We start from the raw sequence: 19,365 nt of genomic DNA, 5'->3' as shown, positions 1-19,365 counted from the left end.
ACTTGTTTGAAGTTGTATTTGGAACATGGTTTTTGAGCCAAAGAACACACAACCTGTGAGATTTTGAGCTTATTTATATAGTTACATTATTTAACCATAAATATTTTATTCTTGTGTGTTTTCTTCTCTATATTTGTAATCTTTGCTTTGTTCCATTCTATATGTTCATTATTTAGTATATTTACATGCTTGCACATGATTGAGGCCATTGTTTGATTTTAGCTCACTTATCCCAAATAAGGCTACCCTTTAAATCACCCTTGTCAGCCATTTTGAGCCTTTTAATCCCCATTTGTTCTATATTTTATCACATCACTAGCCTTAAGCAGAAAACAAATTAATTATCCCAAGTGAATCTTTGGTTAGCTTAAGATAGGGATTGTGTAACAATTAAGTGTGGGAAAACTGTGGAAACATGGGTTAATAAGGGAATGTATCATTTATTTGAATATTGGGAATTTGGGAACCTACTCATGAAAAACCAAAATAGAAAAATAATATAAAATCCATGTGCATTGATAAGTTATGTTTATTTCTCTACAAAAAAAAGAAAAGAAAAAGAGAAAAAGAAAATATATATATATATATATATATATATATATATATATATATAATATAATATAAATAAATAATTAAAAGGGACAAAATTACCCCAATGCTAAGTTAATAAAAATATCAATGCACATGTGACAAAAGTAAAGAAATATCAAAAATTTGGTACATGAGTATGGGAATTATACAAAAGTGGAAATTATGGGTAGCTAGGCATGAATTTAAAAGTATATAGAGTATATGTATATTAGGTGAGAGCTTAGGATAATTAAAGATTCATATTATAGCTCACTTGGCCATACATATATCCTTTACCTTTACCTCAGCCCCATTACAACCCTGAAAAGACCTCATGATGTTTGCATTGGTACATTACATATTTGTTGATTGGTTAGATGAAGAACAAAGTTTTAGAAAGCATGATTAGAGAAGAGTAGAGTGATTAACCCTATACACTTGAGAGATTAGAGTGATATACACTATTTTATGGTTTATCTTGTGCTTAATTGAGTGGATTTTATCAAATCTTTACCCACTTATTCATACTATTTGCATGGTTTTACGTTTTCCTTCCTGATTTTGTGCTATGATTGAAAACATGCTTCTTTGATCTTATATTTGCTTATTATTAATCCTCTCTTATTACCATTAGATGCCTTGATACGTGTGTTAAGTGTTTTCAGAGATTACAAGGCAGGAATGGCTCAGAGGATGGAAAGGAAGCATGCAAAAGTGGAAGGAATACAAGAAGTTGGAGAAACTGCTACGTTGTCCAGCCTGACCTCTTCGCACTCAAACAGCTATAACTTTAGCTACAGAGGTCCAAACGACGTGGTTCCAGTTGCGTTGGAAAGCTAACGTCTGGGGCTTCGATTTGATATATAATTTGCCATAGCTGTTTCGATGCTAGGTGATGCGAACGCGTGGATCACGTGGACGTGTGACCTGGCAGGAACGCAACCCGTGCGGACGCGTGGACGACGCCTCCGCGTCACTTTTCCGCGACCTGTACGTACCAGAATATGCTGGGAGCGATTTCTGGGCTGTTTTTAACCCAGTTTGCGGCCCAGAAAACACAGATTAGAGGCTATAAAGTGGGGGAATGCATCCATTCATAAGAAGGCTTCCATAATTCACTTTTCATAGGAGTAGATGTAGTTTTTAGAGAGAGAGGTTCTCTCCTCTCTCTTAGAATTAGGGTTTAGGACTTCTCTTAGTTTTAGGAGTGACTCTCAATCCTAGGTTCAATGTTCTTTTTATTTATTTTCTCAGTTTAATTTATGAATTCTTCTTTGTTACAGGTTATTCTTTTGATTAATGTTATTTGAGGTATTTCAGTTTAATATTGCTCTCTTTAATTTATGTTACTGTTGCTTTCCATCTGAAGGCATTTTTATTCTAGTAGATTTACTTTTCCCCTTTTGGTTTTGGTTAAGAAATCAGTAACTCAGGAGTTATCCAATTCAACAGCATAATTGATAATTGTTATCTTGCCAATTGAGTTGAACTTCAATAATCCCAATCTCTTCTTAGGAAATAAATAGGATTCGAAGATCAAACCAATTTGTCCCTTGACTTTCCTTTGCTTTAGTAAAGGTCAACTAAGTGGAATTAAGATTCAACTTTCATTATTATTGATAAGGATAACTAAGTTTGAACTTCCAATTTCTTATACCCTGCCAAGAGATTTTATTATTATTATTTTATTTTACTTGTCATATAACATATTCCCTCCTTACTTCCAAAACCCCCAATTTACAATCTTCATAACCAATAATAAGAACATACTTCCCTGCAATTCCTTGAGAAGACGACCCGAGGTTTAAATACTCGGTTATCAATTTTAAAGGGGTTTGTTACTTGTGACAACCAAAACGTTTGTACAAAGGGATTTCTGTCGGTTTAGAGACTATATCTACAACGCGACTGTTTTTATGAAATTCTTTACTGGCCAAAATCCTAACGTCACTCTTCTGTCTTTACATCAGACTTAATGTCAGGAACTTCCTTCCCATAGATAAAATCTTCAATCTCTTCCTATTTTCTCTTTTTAGCCTTCTCATGTTTCTTACCCTCTTTTCCTTCTCCACTTTCCATCTCTTGCTTCACAGGTAAGCTGAGGAGTGTCTCCTTGGCTTTTTCTTCCCAATGTATGTCTTCTTCTTCAACCCTCATTAAACTTTTCTCTTCAACAGTATGTTGTATTTCTTGGAAGACATTTAGAGTGATCTTCTCATCATTTACACTTAGAGTCATTTCTCCTTGTTCAACATCAATGATGGCCCTCACTGTCGCCAGGAAAGGTCTTCCTAATATAATAGAATCATTCCTTTCTTCTTCTAAGTACAGGATTACAAAGTCTGCTGGAAATATGAATTTCCCTACTCTGACCAAAAAAGATTTTCAATCACCCCCTTGGGAATTACCAGAGATCTATCCACTAGCTCCAATGACATCTGTGTAGGCTTTACTTTTTCTATAGATAGCCTTCTCATCACGAACAGTGGCATGAGGTTAATACTGGATCCTAAATTACACAGTGCCTTGTCAATGATTGTGTCACCAATGGTACAAGGTAAGAAGAAGCTTCCAGGGTCTTTGAGTTTCGGTGGGATGCCTTCTTGGATCACTGTACTGCATTCCTGGGTTAGTATCACTGTCTCTTTCTCATTCCAACTCCTTTTCTTGTTAATGAGCTCTTTGAGGAATTTTGCATATAGAGGTATTTATTCTAGAGCCTCAGCAAGTGGAATATTGATCTCTAGCTTCTTAAACACCTCTAGAAACTTAGAGAACTGTTGGTCTTTGATCTCCTTCTGCAATCTTTGAGGGTATGGCAAAGGAGGAGTGTAAGTCTTCACTATCTTCCTCTGTTCTTGTGATTGTTCCTCCATGATTTGCTTCCCCTTTTTTGAGGATTGTGGTTGTTCCTCATCCTTCTCCTTGAGTTTTTCTTGGTCTTGCTTGTCTTTAAGTGTCAATTCTTCCTTGCTGCTGGCCTTATCATTCTCAACTAGCCTCTTGTTAATTTCTTTGTCATTTACCAAAGTTCTTCCACTCTTTAATTGGATGGCTTTGCATTCTTCCTTAGGGTTGGGAATGGTGTCACTTGGCAATGCATTGGTTGGCCTCTCAGCTACTGTTTGCTTTGATAATTGACCAATTTGCCTCTCTAGATTCCTCAGTGAAGCTTTATGGTTTTTGTTAGCTAGCTCTTGATGTTTCATTGTCTTCTCCATCAATATCTCCAAGTTGGAGATCCTTTGAGATTCCTGGGGTAGTTGTGGTTGATTATGGGATGTTGATGATAAATGATAGTTGTTTTGGTTAGTGGATGGGTTGTTGGGTGGATAGTAGTTGGATTGGGGTTGATTATTTTGTGGTTTTCTGTATGGATTTTGGTTAGTATTTTGATGGTTTGTGTTTCTGGAATTGTTTTGGTTTGAGTTTCTCTACCAAGGCTGCTGGTTTTGGTTCTCTCCCCATTTCAGATTGGGGTGGTTTTTCCAGGATGAGTTGTAAGTGTCTCCATGGAAGTCATTTGATCCAGAACCTTGGTTGTGCATGTACTGCACTTGCTCTTGCTGCTATTCCTCATAACTTTCCTCCTGCTATCCCCACACCACTGATGGTTGGTTAGTTGTGCTCACTACTGCAAGTTGTAATCCATCCATCCCCTTTGACATTGTTTCAATTTGTTGTTGGAGCTGCTGGTGCATGAGTTTGTTCTGAGCTAATATAGTATCAACTCCTTCAAGCTCAAATACACCCTTCTTTGGAGCTACTTACCTTTCAGAGGAATAAAAATACTCATTGTTGGCCATCATGTCTATGAGATCATGTGCCTCTTGAGCAGTTTTCATTATTTGCAAAGATCCTCCTGATGAATAATCCAAAGCTTTCCTTGAAGGTAAGGATAAGCCTTCATAGAAATTTTGCAACTCCACCCATTCACTGAACATTCCCTCTGGACACCTTCTGATTAGAGCTTTATACCTCTCCCAAGCTTCATACAATGACTCTCCTTCGTGCTCTCTGAAGGTTTGCACATCAGTTTTTAGCTTGATGACTCTTTGAGGTGGATAGAATTTGGCTAAGAATTTGCTAACCAAATCATCCCAGCTGGTAATACTCTCCCTAGGGAAGGTTTCTAACCAATGTGTGGCTTTGTCTCTCAGTGAAAATGGGAATAAAAGAAGCTTATAGATGTTCGGATTGACTCTATTAGTTTTGACAGTGTCACAGATTCTCAAAAATACAGAGAGGTGTTGGTTTGGATCTTTAGCAGCACTTCCTCCATACTGAGAATTGTTTTAAACCAGGGTAATCAATTGAGGCTTGAGTTTAAAGTTATTGGCATTGACATTGGGGGTTAGGATGCTACTCCCACAATTCTTTAGGTTGGAGATAGTGTATGAAGCTAAGATTCTTCTCTGAGGTTGACCATTGTTGTTGGCCACACCATCAGTGTGATCTGGAATGTTATCATCCATTATTTGATCTTCCTCCTCTGATTCCTCTTCACCAATAACTCCTTTTCCTCTTCCTTCTCTTCTCAATCTTCAGAGGGTTCTCTCGTCAAGGTTAAAAGATGTGGATTCACCTCTTCTTCCTCCTGACATAAAACACAAAACCAGAAACCAAAATGAAACACTCTACTGCTAGAGTGAGGTTAGTGTTAGCTTAAGCAAAAATTCAAATAGTTAGTGTGCTTGATAATCCACTATTTTATGGTTTATCTTGTGCTAATTTGAGTGATTTTTATAAACTCTTTACCCACTTATTCATACTATTTGCATGGTTTTACATTTGCCTTCCTAATTATGTGCTTTGATTGAAAACATACTTCTTTGGCCTTAAGTTCCCTATGTTTAATCCTCTCTTATTATCATTAGATGCCTTAATATGTGTGTTAAGTGATTTCAGAGATTACAGGGCAGGAATGGCTCAGAGGATAGAAAGCAAGCATGCAAAATTGGAAGAAATACAAGAAGTTGGAGAAATTGCTAGACTGTCCAGCCTGACCTCTTCGCAATCAAACGGCTATAACTATAGCTACAGAGATCCAAACAACGCGGTTCCAGTTGCGTTGGAAAGCTAACGTCTGGGGCTTCGATTTCATATATAATATGCCATAGTTTCCCTGACGCTAAGTGACGCGAACGCGCGCTCTACGCGGACGCGTTGCAGCGACAAAAATCAGCGTGGCAGATTTCTTCTCCAGCGATTTCTGGGCTGTTTTCGACCCAGTTTTCGGCCTAGAAAACACAGATTAGAGGCTATAAAGTAGGAGAATCCATTGATTCATAATAACAAGCTCATAATTCATAATTTTTAGTTTTAGATGTAGTTTTTAGAGAGAGAGGCTTTCTCCTCTCTCTTAAGATTTAGGATTATTTCTTCTTCATCACAGGTTCAATGTTCCTCTTATTTATTTTCTACTTTTATTATATACTTTTAATTATTATTTATCTTTTCAATTTGGCTTATGCTACATTCATGTTATAATTTTCTTAATTAATATTATTTGAGGTATTTCAGATTTAAGATTGCTTTGCTTTATTTATATTGATGCTTTTAATTTAATTTAGATATTTTTTCGCTTTTGGCTTGGGTTAAGTAATTGGTAATGCTTGAGCTGTCAAATAAAGTAGTGGTTGAAATTAGGAGTTGCTCTACTAACTCTAGTCTTTCCATAGAAATTGACTAGGACCTGAGGATTAAGCTAATTAATCCACTTGATTTACCTTCATAGTTAAAGGTTAACAAAGTGGGATTAAAATCCAATTCTCATCACAATTGATTAGGATAGGACTTCCAATTCTGATACCTTGCCAAGAGTTTATTTTATTATTACTATTTTATTTTTCTTATCATTTAACATGCTGCTTCCTTACTTTCAAAACCCCCAATTTACAAGACTCATAACCAATAATAAGAACAAACTTCCCTGCAATTCCTTGAGAAGACGACCCGAGGTTTAAATACTTCGGTTATCAATTTTAAAGGGGTTTGTTACTTGTAACAACCAAAACTTTTGTAAGAAAGGTTGATTGCTTGGTTCAGTAACTATACTTGCAACGAGAGTTTACTATAACTTCTAAACCATCAATCTTTAGTTCTTCAAAATGGCGCCGTTGCCGGAGAATTGCAAACGTGTGCCTTATTATTGCTTATTGTAAATATTTGCTTTTTGCTTATTTATTTGTTTTTATTTTTGTTTTTATTTTTGCTTTTTCATAAATTAAGAGGTTATTGGTTTTTTTTATTTAGTTATTAAATTTTTTTTTCAAAAATTTGTTCTTCGTGTTCATCTTGACTTTCAAGTTGTTCTTAGTTGTTTTCTTCGTTTTGATCTAAAAATTTTAAGTTTGGTGTCATTTTATTATTTTTCTCTTTCCTCATTAAATTCAAAAATATCTTTTCTCTTTATTTTAATTGAATTTTCGAAATTTGCATAAAAAAAAATTCAGATTTTTATTTTAAATTTTTTATCTTATCTTATCTTATTCCAAAAATCAAATTTCAAAATTCAAATTTAAAAATTTTCAAAATTCAAATTTAAAAATTTTCAAATCTCAAAATCTCAAGTTTCAAAATTCAAATTTCAAAAAATTTAAAATTCAAATTTCAAAATTTCAAATTTCAAATTTTAAAATTTAATTTTCGAATTCAAAATTTAAATAACCTTTTAATTTAAAATTATTTTTATTTTTGATTTTAATTTTTATTTGCTACTATGAACTCTCACCTCTTTGGCTATGAGTCTGGTTACAATTATATTGCAGGAAGAGGAAATTACAATGAGAACAGGCATCAAGGTTGGAACAATCAAAGATGGGAGGAGCCACAAGAATTTGATCAACCCTCATGGCAACAACCACCTCCAATGGACTATCAACAACCACCACCATATGTCTATAAACCCTCTCCTCAACATGACTTTGAACCACCAAACTCACAAGCCCCTTTACACCATTTACCTCCATATGACCCTAACCCACATCCACCATACCAACCACCCTATGAACCAAATAAACCATACATAGATCCACCCCAACCTCCATTGGATAACAATACACACATCTCTAACATCATTGGTCTCACCTCTACACTCCGAAATCTTATATCCCGCATGAACCAACCCTCTACCTCCAATATTCAACCCTCAAGCTCTAGTGCACTTCCTTTTCAACCACATAATGATCTTTTCATCCCATCACCACCCTCCATGGGAGAGCACCGACATCCATCAATCCAAGAGCAAGATGATCCCAATTATGCTATTGATATAGAACAGGAAAGAATAAATCATCTTCGCGAATCCATACTTCATAAGGAGCTAGAGGAGGCCCTACGGGTAAGGGTAAGAGAGACCCTTGAAGATGAAAGAGTAGTTGAAAGGAGTTGTCATGGAAAGAAAATCATCGAGGATGAGTACGATTTTATACTTAAACAACTGGACAAAGCAGCAATTATTAAAAAGGAAGAAGTGGTTGAAGACTTGGGAGATGCTGAACCTCCATGGGAAAGTCAAGACATAGAACCTCCTTCCAAGACGGTTGCATTTGATGTTGAGGAGGGTGTACAACCTCCAAGACATATCATAGTTGAAGACTTGGAAGAGGTTGGTCAAGAAATGGAGATTAAAGAAGAAGAAGCACAGCCTTCCATGCCCTTGGTGAGCAATGAAGAAGAGATTGAATTGGAAGAAAGCTACCAAGAGGAAGAGGTTGATATTGAAGAAACTTGCAAAGAGGTGGAAGTTATCAGAGAAGAGCACAAGGGAGTGGAGCTTGCAATTTCATTAAAAATACCTCCCCTTAAGTTACCATCATCCTTCACAACATTCAAGTGGGTAAAATTCATATCCCTCAGCTTTCTAATTCCACTTGAATATGGGCTACTGGAGACGGATGGTCAACTTAGAGCTCTTTGTGGCATTAAGAGTAAGAGGAAGATGGTTAGTGGTTGGAGTTGTCAAGCAAGGTTCAACATGGTTGCATACTCAAAGTTTAAATGCAAGGGTTGGTGTAAAGTTCAACTGAATGGGTTTAGAAAGCTACTTGGATGTCTTAGTGGGAATTCGGATTGCTTATCACCCGGTTGGAACAAAGATGGTCAACAAGAAGACGGGTGCAAAAGCAAGATTTGGGGCCTCGGAATTCATTATGGCAATCAACACTCTTGGGGCCTTGTCACTTGCTTTAACCTACTTGAAGGCTTTCTGTGCCTAGATTGGGACCCCGGAGGTTACTGGAAGTACAAACATTGGTGGAGATTCCTGGATCAGTACAAGCACAAGCCACCATGACAAGAAGACCACCAAATGTCCAACTTAAGGACTTTAACTAAAAGTGCTAGGTGGGAGACAACCCACCATGGTATGATCGTTCCTTTTTCATTTTTATTTAGTTTTATTTGTTTTCGAGTATTATTTTATTTTATTGTATTGAACCTGGAGTTTTTCATAACATTCATAATAGCATTGCGTTCTGCATACTGCATCAAAAAAAAAGAAGCACGCACGCGACGCGGTAGCGTCGCTGACGCGTCCGCGCCACCAGTGCATTAGGAGAAAAGAAAAGTGAATAGAGAGTCACGCAAGAGCGTGGCTGGAGGCATGCCTTTAGCACAAATTGATCCATGCGACCGCGTCATTTGAAAAATAGCTTCCCCACGCGTCCGCGTCACCCATGCGAACGCGTGGCCCTGTAAAATCGACGTCAAAGGGTGTATGGCAGTATGTTGGGCTGGAGTGGGGCTGGACTCGTGCTGGAAGCCCAAGCCCTACCACGCAAACGCGTGCCCTACGCGTCCGCGTCATTTTCAAAAATGGCCATCCACGCGATCGCGTCAACCACACGACCGCGTCACCCTGGAATTTGGCAAAAAGAGTTTCGAACAGAGAGTTGGGCGAACGTGAGGCTGCACTCGTGACAATCGCCCAAATCAGGTCACGCGATCGCGTCCGCATCACCTGGCCTTATCGCGCACCACGCGACCGCGTCACCCACGCGCTCGCGTCGCTTGCGCCGCACAACTCATCCAAATCAGTGCCAATTATCTTCTCTTTTCTTCTGTAATCCTAATTTCTTCTATCTTTTCTTCTTTCTTTCTTACTTTATTTCTTCCACTTCTCATTCCTTTTCACCTTCATTCTATTTTACTTAATTTATTTGCATATTTCATTCATTGCATTTTAATTTTTTGCATATTTTTATTTTCTTTTCTAAATTTATTATTTTACCATTGGTGTTAAGTGTTCTTATTCAACTGTTGCATCTTTTCTTGAATAATTTTGGTACTTAGTGACTTGTTTTACACTGTGGGATGATATTAATTATCTGCCAATGCCAATCTTTTATGATACTTGCACTTCATTTGCATTGACATGAACTTATATTGATATTTTCATTACCCACACTCCTCCCCTTTGTTGCAATTTCTGCACCACTGATATGCCATGTGCTTCTATTGTTTTCTCACGAACATGTTGAAGCTTCCATGTAAATGAGACCCTTATCATTTGGCATTAACCCACCCATACTTCATTTATTTTTTTATCTTTATTTCTGGGTTACTGTTCTTCTTTTTCTCTTCTTTCAGGCTGGCCACCAAAGACGGAAAAAGGGAGAAACTTCTAAAAGGGGAGACAAACAAGTCCATCTGCACAATTCTTGAAGAAAAGCATCAGTTGGAACAACCCGTCCACCTGCACATCTCAGCATGCACCGAGGACGGTGCTATCTTTAAGTGTGGGGAGGTCAACACCGATCTCCATGAGTTAGTTACCTTCTTCTCAACACCAATGTTTTATTTTCTCTGTTAATTCATTGTTGCATTTGCATATTTAACTGCATGTTTGTTTGATTTTATGCATTTAGTTACTACTTGGTTGAAGTAATATTTTCTTTTTCAAGAAATTTTTATAGTATTTCACTAATTTAAATTAAAAAAATTTTTGTGTTAAACTTGTTTGAAGTTGTATTTGGAACATAGTTTAAAAAGCTAAGAACACACAACCTGTAAGATTTTGAGCTTATTTATATGGTTACATTATTTAACCATAAATTTTATTCTTGTGTGTTCACTTCTCTATGATTGTAATCTTTATTTTGTTCCATTCTATATGTCCATTATTTAGTGTATTTACATGCTTGCATATGATTGAGGCCATTATTTGAATTTTTACTCACTCATCCCGAATAAGCCTATCCTTTCAATTACCTTTGTTAGCCACTTTGAGCCTTTTTATCCCCATTTGTTCTATATTTTACCACATCACTAGCCTTAAGCGAAAAAACAAGTAATCACCCCAATTGAATCTTTGGTTAGCTTAAGATAGAGATTGTGCATCAACTAAGTGTGGGAAAATTGTAGGAACATGGGTTAATAAGGGAATGTATCATATTTCTAATTTATTTGAATATTGGCAATTTGGGAACCTACTCATGTAAAACAAGAAAAAAAAAATTAAAAACCCATGTGCATTGATAAGTTATGTTTGTTTTATGATTCAAAAAAAATAATAAAAAAAATAAAAAAATAAATAAAAAATCAATAAAAAATCAATAAATAAATAAGGGAACAAAATTACCCCAATGCTAAGTTAATTAAAAGATCAATGCACATGTGATAAAAGTAAAGAAATATAAAAAAAATTTGGTACATGAGTATGGGAATCATACAAAAGTGGGAATTATAGGTAGCTAGGCATGAATTTAAAAGTATATAGAGTGTATGAATGTTAGGTGAAAGCTTAGGTTAGTCAAAGATTCATATTATAGCTCACTTGGCCATACATGTACCCTTACCTTTACCTCAGCCCCATTACAACCCTGAAAAGACCTCATGATGTTTGCATTAGTATGCTAAATATTTGTTGATTGGTTAGATGAAGAACAAGGTTTAGAAAGCATGACTAGGGAAGAATAGAGTGATTGACCCTAGACACTTGAGAGTTAGAGTGATATACACTACCAGTGAGGGTTCAATGCTAGATTCTATGTTCCCTGCTTTCATGAGCTATCTTCTTACAAGTTTACTTACTTTTTATTGTACGATTTGAATTAGTGGAATTTGGGTTGTATTTGTCTTGAAAAACTTATTTACTCTTAACCAAGTAGGTAGAAATATTTTGCATGTAGTTGCATTCACATAGATAGGTTGCATTTCATACATTCTACCATTCCTCTTCACTCCTTTATAGCTTCTCTTGAGCTTAGCATGAGGACAAGCTAGTGTTTAAGTGTGGGGAGGTTGATAAACCACTATTTTATGGTTTATCTTGTGCTAATTTGAGTGGTTTTTATCAACTCTTTACCCACTTATTCATACTATTTGCATGGTTTTACATTTTCCTTCCTAATTATGTGCTTTGTGTAACAACCCCGATTTTCGAGTACGCGAGATTTTTTCTGAAAGTACGAATTTCTCTGGAAGATCAGTAAGGGAAAAACCTCTGATATATCATCAAGTATCTCAATCCTCATTGTCATTATGTCATCTTTAAGTTAGAACCTTTTCCGAGACAAGCTCGATAACGCGGTCACGAAGAACCTAGTTTTTGAACCGTATCGGTTAGGAGTTTTGATTCGGTTTTTCGTAAATAGTCTCAGTTTGACAAACCAGACTCGATTCATGAGAGAAGAGAGATAATAGGATAATACCATCATTATATGAGTATTAGAAGCCTCTTGAATGATATTATAAGGTTACCTGATCAGTTTTAGTTAAAAACAGAAAACCAGTTTAACCGGGTTCACAATTTACTGGTGCAGCTTAGCACTAGCACTCTCTGATGACTTTAGCAATGCTAAGGCCTCATCATACATGTTCTATTCTCATAATAAATATGTTACTAGTGTCATTTATGCTAGTATCTCAGAAAATAATTTTTAGAGATGTTTTTACGAGTGTTCCGGTACACCTAGTTTTAGTAGTTGTACACTAGAGATATTTTAATATTATTTTAATCCACCTCCAAGCCAACCAATCAAAACTCACCTTACACCCCCAATACCTCCAAGGCTGTCTCATTTTATCATTTTGGCTGAAATTGAAAGGAGAGAAAAGAGAGAAAACTTCATGAACACTTAATCTTCAATTCTTGATTTCTTCTGAACCAAAACTCAAATCAAAACTCTGATTTCACCAAAATGATCCTCTCTTCTTCCTCTACATAACCATGTGACTTATCAAGGCTGGAAATAAGGTGAGATGGCTGTCTCCCTCCCTCTTCAATTCGGTTTTCAAGGAAAACCATGCAAAACATGTGTTTTCTTGATGTTCTTCCTTAGGAATCATGCTTAACTTGACTTGAGGGCCAAGAAACATTAATTTTCAGCAAGTCTAAGGTGAGATATCTCTTCCTAACGTGCTGAGGGAGATTTGGTCAGTTGAGAGTTTGTGGATTTAAAGTTGTTCTTGATGTGTTTTAGGAGGAAAAAGTGCTTAAGGACCACCTGAAAGTCTAACCGAATTTGGAGCAGCAAATCAAGGTAGGGATTGACAAATTTAATCTTGATTGATTGTGTTTGAGGTCTGTGATTATGATATGGTTTGGTTATGCTTGAAATTGATTGTTTATATGAGTAATTCTTGTTGAAATTTTGGTGAAAATTTGATGAAATTTGATGATATTCAACTTTGAATTTGTGTTCTTCATGGATGCTGGAAAAACGAACCCTAGACCTTAAATTGGGGTTCAATTTGTGTTAAAATCATGTAGAAAAGATGAGGTTTCAGTGGCTGCAATTTTATTTTGAATTATGGTAAAAACCGGTTGCTGAAAAGACTGAAAAACGGGTAAAAACAGAGAAAGAATCTAAAGAATTTATGAAGAACATGAAGAACACTTTGAGTGTGGTGAAGAACAATGAAGAACACCTTTTTGATTCATAAAAGGGCAAGGAAGTAATTAATTTTGTGTTTGGGGGGTTATTTTGTAATTTCTGAAAGTTAGGGTGGTTAAAGTAGAAATATTAAAAGTTACGGGTGGTAAAAAGTGAATTTTTAAAGGTTAAAAGTTAAAAAGGGGTAATTTTCAAAAATTTAATAAAAATAATTAAATAATGCGGAAAAGGCAGTTTTCTGTAAAAGCTTTAGAAAGACAACTTTAAGCACATAATCTCATAATTACCTTCATAAAACACTTAGGGAGTGGTAAAAACATATTAGTGAGGCAAAGATAAATAAAAGATAAAAAGTTGAAGAAAAGATAAAAAAACGAAGAAAAAGTCTGTAAAGTTTTAATGACAGAAAAACAGACAGAGACTAGTGAACAAACTAGGGCAACATAGTTAGTCCTTGAGTTGCGACTAGGGTTAGGTATTATATGAAAAGTTAAACTGTTTCAGTATAGACTTAATGAACCTATACTTGGGACAGGCTAACTATTCATACCGAAATTTACATAAGCTTTAAATACATACGTTAAACGGAGAAATCAGAGCAGAGTAGAGAAACATAGAGAACAGAGTAACCAGAGAAAAATAAAGAGATATAGAGAAAAGATTAATCAAAGCAGAGTAAAAAGATAAAGTGAAAAGAGTAATATGATAAAGAGAAATGGTTTGAGCCAAGATATTGTGAAAGTGAAAGATGTAAAGTTTGTATAGTATGATTGAATAGAGAAAGAAAGAAGTACTGCATAAGAATGTGAAAGTGATGATGAATAACGAGAATGATAATGACTGATGATAATGGGAAAAGAGTAATATAACAAAAAGAATAGAGGAGAAGAGTATAAGAATAAAGAGTTAAGTCTTGTGGCATGATGTTCTGTTGTATGTTCATCTGCTACTTTTCCATTGGCCCTAGAGGTCCTGTAGGCCCAAGTTCACCTACAGTGAGTTGTTATTCCTGTAGGCCGAAGTTCACCTGCAGTGAATATCAATTGTGTATCTCAGGGTATTGCTCCTGTAGGCCGAAGTTCACCTACAGAGAGTTGTCATTTCTGTAAGCCGAAGTTCACTTACAGAGGTGCCATTTCTATAGGCCGAAGTTCACCTATAGAAAGTTGTTGTGTTGTGTTTATCTTATTTCTGTAAGCCGAAGTTCACTTACAGAGGTGTTATTTCTGTAGGCCAAAGTTCACCTACAGAAAGTTAATATGTTGTGTTTAGACTATTCCTGTAAGCCGAAGTTCACTTACGGGAGTGCTTGATGTGCGGAAAACGATCCGACACAAAACTCACCGGCAAGTGTTCCGGGTCGCATCAAGTAATAAAACTCACGGGAGTGAGGTCGATCCCACAAGGATTGAAGGATTGAGCAATTTTAGTTTAGTGGTTGATTTAGTCAAGCGGATCAAGTGTTGGTTGAGTGATTTGTGATTAACAGAAATTAAATTGCATGAAAAATAAAGGGAGAGGGGTAAATTGCAGGAAATTAAAGAGAACAGAAAATAAAAGTGCTGAATCTTAAAGAACACGAAATTAAATGGCAGAAACTTAGTACGCAAGAAATGTAAATTGCAGAATCTTAGAGTGCAAGAAACGTAAATGGCTTGAATTGTAAATGGGTCAGGGATGTGGGATTGCAAAAATTAAACAAGAAAACAGTAAATCTCAACAAACAGAAACGTAGAAGATGGATTCAATTAAACAGGATCTTAAATGCAAATGAAAATAAACTTGGTGTAGCAATGTAGCAAGGAAATTGAAATTGAAAGATGTAGATCTCAGGACTCAAGAGACTAGATAACCAAGTCTAGATCTCACTGCCTTCTTAGATCCAAATTTAGAATTCAATTGCAAGAGATTAGAAATCAAAACAGAAGAAAACTTGGATTCAAATCTCAATTCTCCAATGGTACAGTGAAAGAAACAAAAAGAGATCTCAAGGTGAGATTGAGATAGAATTTCCTCAATTCTTCAACACCCAAGACTCTAAATCTCCAAATAGCTCAAAACCCAAAAGTTCTCTACTGTGAATACTATGAAAATTCTTAAAGAAAACTCTAAAAGAAAAGCTCCCTAAAACTTCAAATCCTAAGCTATTTATGCACTTTCTTCCAATGATCATTAAGCCTTGAATTGGGCCTTTAGTCTTGATGGAATTGGGTTGATAGTGGCCTTCGTTGATTGCTCTTGGTGTTGGGAAGAAATCCATTAGTGAACCGGGCCATGAACCATTCACGTTTGAGTCGACGTTTGAGGCAAACGTTAACTCAAACGTCACTTGTGTAAACTTATGCAGCTAGGCCAAGATGCTGTCATCCACGTTTGGCTCAACGTTTGAGGTCAAACGTGAGCTCAAATGTGGATCTCCCCGTGCTCTCTTTTTGGCCAACGTTTGGCCCAACGTTTGAGGCAAACGTTGGCGCAAACGTGGCTCAATTAACTCATAAATCATGGACTCTTCTTCATGCTAAAATGGCGCCAACGTTTGACCTCACGTTTGAGGCAAACGTTGGCGCAAACGTTGGCTTGCTTCAGGGGTGCTTTTGCTTTCTCCTCCTTGCCAAAATGTAGCAAATGTTTGACCTCACGTTTGAGGCAAACGTTGGCTCAAACGTTGCCATGCCCAGGAGTGCTCTTTCTCTAGGGTGTGGTTGCACTCTTCCTCACGTTTGAGCCCAAGTTTGAGGCAAACTTTGGCTCAAACGTGAGTCCTTCCTCTTGCCTCTTGCTGTCACCCTTTTCCTCAACCTTCTTCTAAGCTTTCTTCTACCTATCATCAACCAACAATTGCATCAAAGCTATGCTCTAATCATGAGAGTTATTCTTTTTCTTGTCATATAAGCAATTATGGTATAAAACTCATGAAAATGCATCAATTCATCCATAGTTGATTGAATCTAAGGAAACATGAAATTCCACCCAATTGGCTTACTTGTGGCTTAAGAAAGTGCATAAAACTAAATGAAAACAAAGGAAAAAGATTAGTGAAACTAGGCTAAGATGACTTGTCATCAGTGCTATTTCTGTAGGCCGAAGTTCACCTACAGAAAATAAGCCATATCTAGGACTAGTTCCTAGGTAATGTCGGGATGCAGGGTGTAAACCGACACGTGATCTCATGGCCTGCATAGGACAGACATGCATCATACTTGGTTGCGCATTTCCTCTGTTATGGTTGTTGTTTGAATGTATGTTTTCTTTGTTTGTATTCTATTCAATGTGTCTGTATTTTGTTTTCTTGTATTCTTTTGTTTGTGTTTTGCTTTCTGTTTTCTCTATTTTCTCTATTTATCTGTATCTTCTGTTCACTACTTCTCAGTATTCTGCTATATATCTGCTAAGCGACACAAATTAATGAACTTAACTAATAACCCCGGCCCTACTAAGAACTCCCCAGTTCTTACCCCTTCTCTCTCCCTTCCCCCTTCAGATGGAAGCATGAGCACCCTTCCGTAGTTTACTAATGATAGTTCTGCAAAGAGGATTCCACTCTAGGTAGTCTTCTGAGTCTATAGTGAACTCCGTTACCTATTTATATGTATATATATTGTGAGGCCAGCCAACGTCTGCACCCTGCTTATCTACAAACTTTAGCCTAAGTCCTCCGTACGATGTTGCCGTTATGTGGCCACTCGATGAAGTACCTGAGAGACACTCTTTGATAACATATGATCATGCAGAGGAGTAGTAGACGACCTTCCACCTTTTGATGACGTTCCACCTGACTTGAGTTTTGAAGACCTAGAACGTACTTTCCCTCGCTTTAGTAGTTTATAGGGACTAGGTGAGTATAGAGTCAGGCTAGCCTGGGTGCCAGCTTAGGGACTTCTTGAACAGGTCAGGACCTGGGATGTTGTATGTATATATATGTATATAGTTATTATCTAGTTATATCTAGGGGTGTCCTAACTAAAGATCTTTACTCTAATAAAGGCTGGATAACCGAATGATATCAACTGCTTGTGATATATTTATGTACGGTTGTTTATAACTGTTTTATCTGTTATCAGTTGTGAATTGCTTATGAATGATTTCGTCTATTAATCCAAATGTTTTCAAAAAAAAAAAGTACCTCGTAAAATAACTATGCTTTTAACAACGAATCAGGCTCATATAATAAATAATAGATAATAAATAGGTAGACAAGTTGGTAGCGCTCAGTTTCTAGTATGATCATGACGTACCAGAAATTAGGTTGTTACAATTTGGTATCAGAGCAGTTCGTTCCCAGTAGAGCCTGGGGAGTGGACTGACTATGCTTCATTGCATACTCTGTTGTGTGTCTCATGCTTATAGGATATCTATGTGATATGTGTTGCATGATTGTCTCTGTATTTTCATTCGGGGAATGTTCACACTTGACTTGAAGTGTTAAGACTGATCACCTTAATAACGATTGTTTGGTGTGAACAGGACTACAATGAGACCACGGAGACGGAGTGCGCGGGAAGGAACCCCTAGTGATAACCGAAAGAGAGAACAGGAAACGTTTATGACTACCATGAACGTTGTAGCTGAGGCAGTGCGTGAGGCTGCAGTAGCAGTGGCTAGGGTTATTGAACGTCTTGGGGTGAGAAACGGGAATGAGAATGAACATGGAGAAGATAGTGGGAATGATGAGAATAACTTGGGGCATCTTGAAAGACCTATGACCCTTGCGACTTTTCTGAAGGTTAAACCGCCTAAGTTTAAAGGTACACTCGTTGCGACTGATGCTGACAACTGGTTTCGAGCTATTGAACGATCACTGCGAGCGCAGCATGTTCTGGAAGGCCAACACGTGGAGTTTGCTACTTATATGCTGGAAGGAGAAGCTGAGCATTGGTGGCAGGGGATACAGCGACTGTTACAACAAGATGAAGGCGATATTCCTTGGAACACTTTTAAGGATGAATTTTATAAGAAGTATTTTCTGAGGGCAGCTCGTGACGCTAAGGAGATGGAACTTATGCAGCTGAAACTGGGTAACACAACTGTTGCAGAATATGCCCGTAAGTTTGATGACTTGTGCCGTTTCTCCAAGATCTGCCAAGGGAATCCTGCTGACTTTGAAGAATGGAAGTGTTTGAAGTTCGAAGGGGGCCTTCGTGAGGATCTGATGAGTTTAGTAGTTCCATTAGAGATAAGAAATTTTGCTGAACTGGTGAATAAAAGTAAACTAGTGGAAGAATGTTCGAAAAAGGTGGCGATAGCTCGAGCAGATCGTAAGGAAACCTCAGGAAGAGACTTTATTCAAGATCTAGCCCCTCAAGGTCGTAACTTTAAGTTCAGTGGTCAGTTCCATAGCCAAAATAGGAATCAACGAAATGGTAACTTTCTCGCTCGTAACAATGGCAAATACGACAACAATAATCTGGGAGAAGAAGAAGGAGGTCAACCTCAGGAAATTCAGGATATTTCAGTATGTTCAAGGTGTGGGAAAGATCATGGTAACATACCATGTCAGTATGGGACAAACCATTGTTATGCTTACGGAGAACCTGGACACATAGCTAGGATTTGCCCAAGGAGGTTTGTTCGAGAACCAGCAAGGCCAAAACAACAAGGAAGGATTTTTACCGTAACTGCTGGCAACACAAATGCATATAATTCTTCCACTCGAGGTGGGTACCACACTATGGTTTTTCTAGATAATACTATAACTTCTTATGCGCATGTTAAATTTTGAGGGCGAAATTTTCTTTTAGGAGGGTAGAATGTAACAACCCCGATTTTCGAGTACGCGAGATTTTTTCTGAAAGTATGAATTTCTCCGGAAGATCAGTAAGGGAAAAACCTCTGATATATCATCAAGTATCTCAATCCTCTTTGTCATTATTTCATCTTTAAGTTAGAACCTTTTCCGAGACAAGCTCGATAACGCGGTCGCGAAGAACCTAGTTTTTGAACTGTATCGGTTAGGAGT

This window comes from Arachis ipaensis, chromosome B7 (assembly GCF_059453495.1).
Source record: "Arachis ipaensis isolate K30076 ecotype BB chromosome B7, ASM5945349v1, whole genome shotgun sequence".
NCBI lineage: Eukaryota > Viridiplantae > Streptophyta > Magnoliopsida > Fabales > Fabaceae > Arachis > Arachis ipaensis.
Note: the sequence above shows the minus strand (reverse complement) of the source record.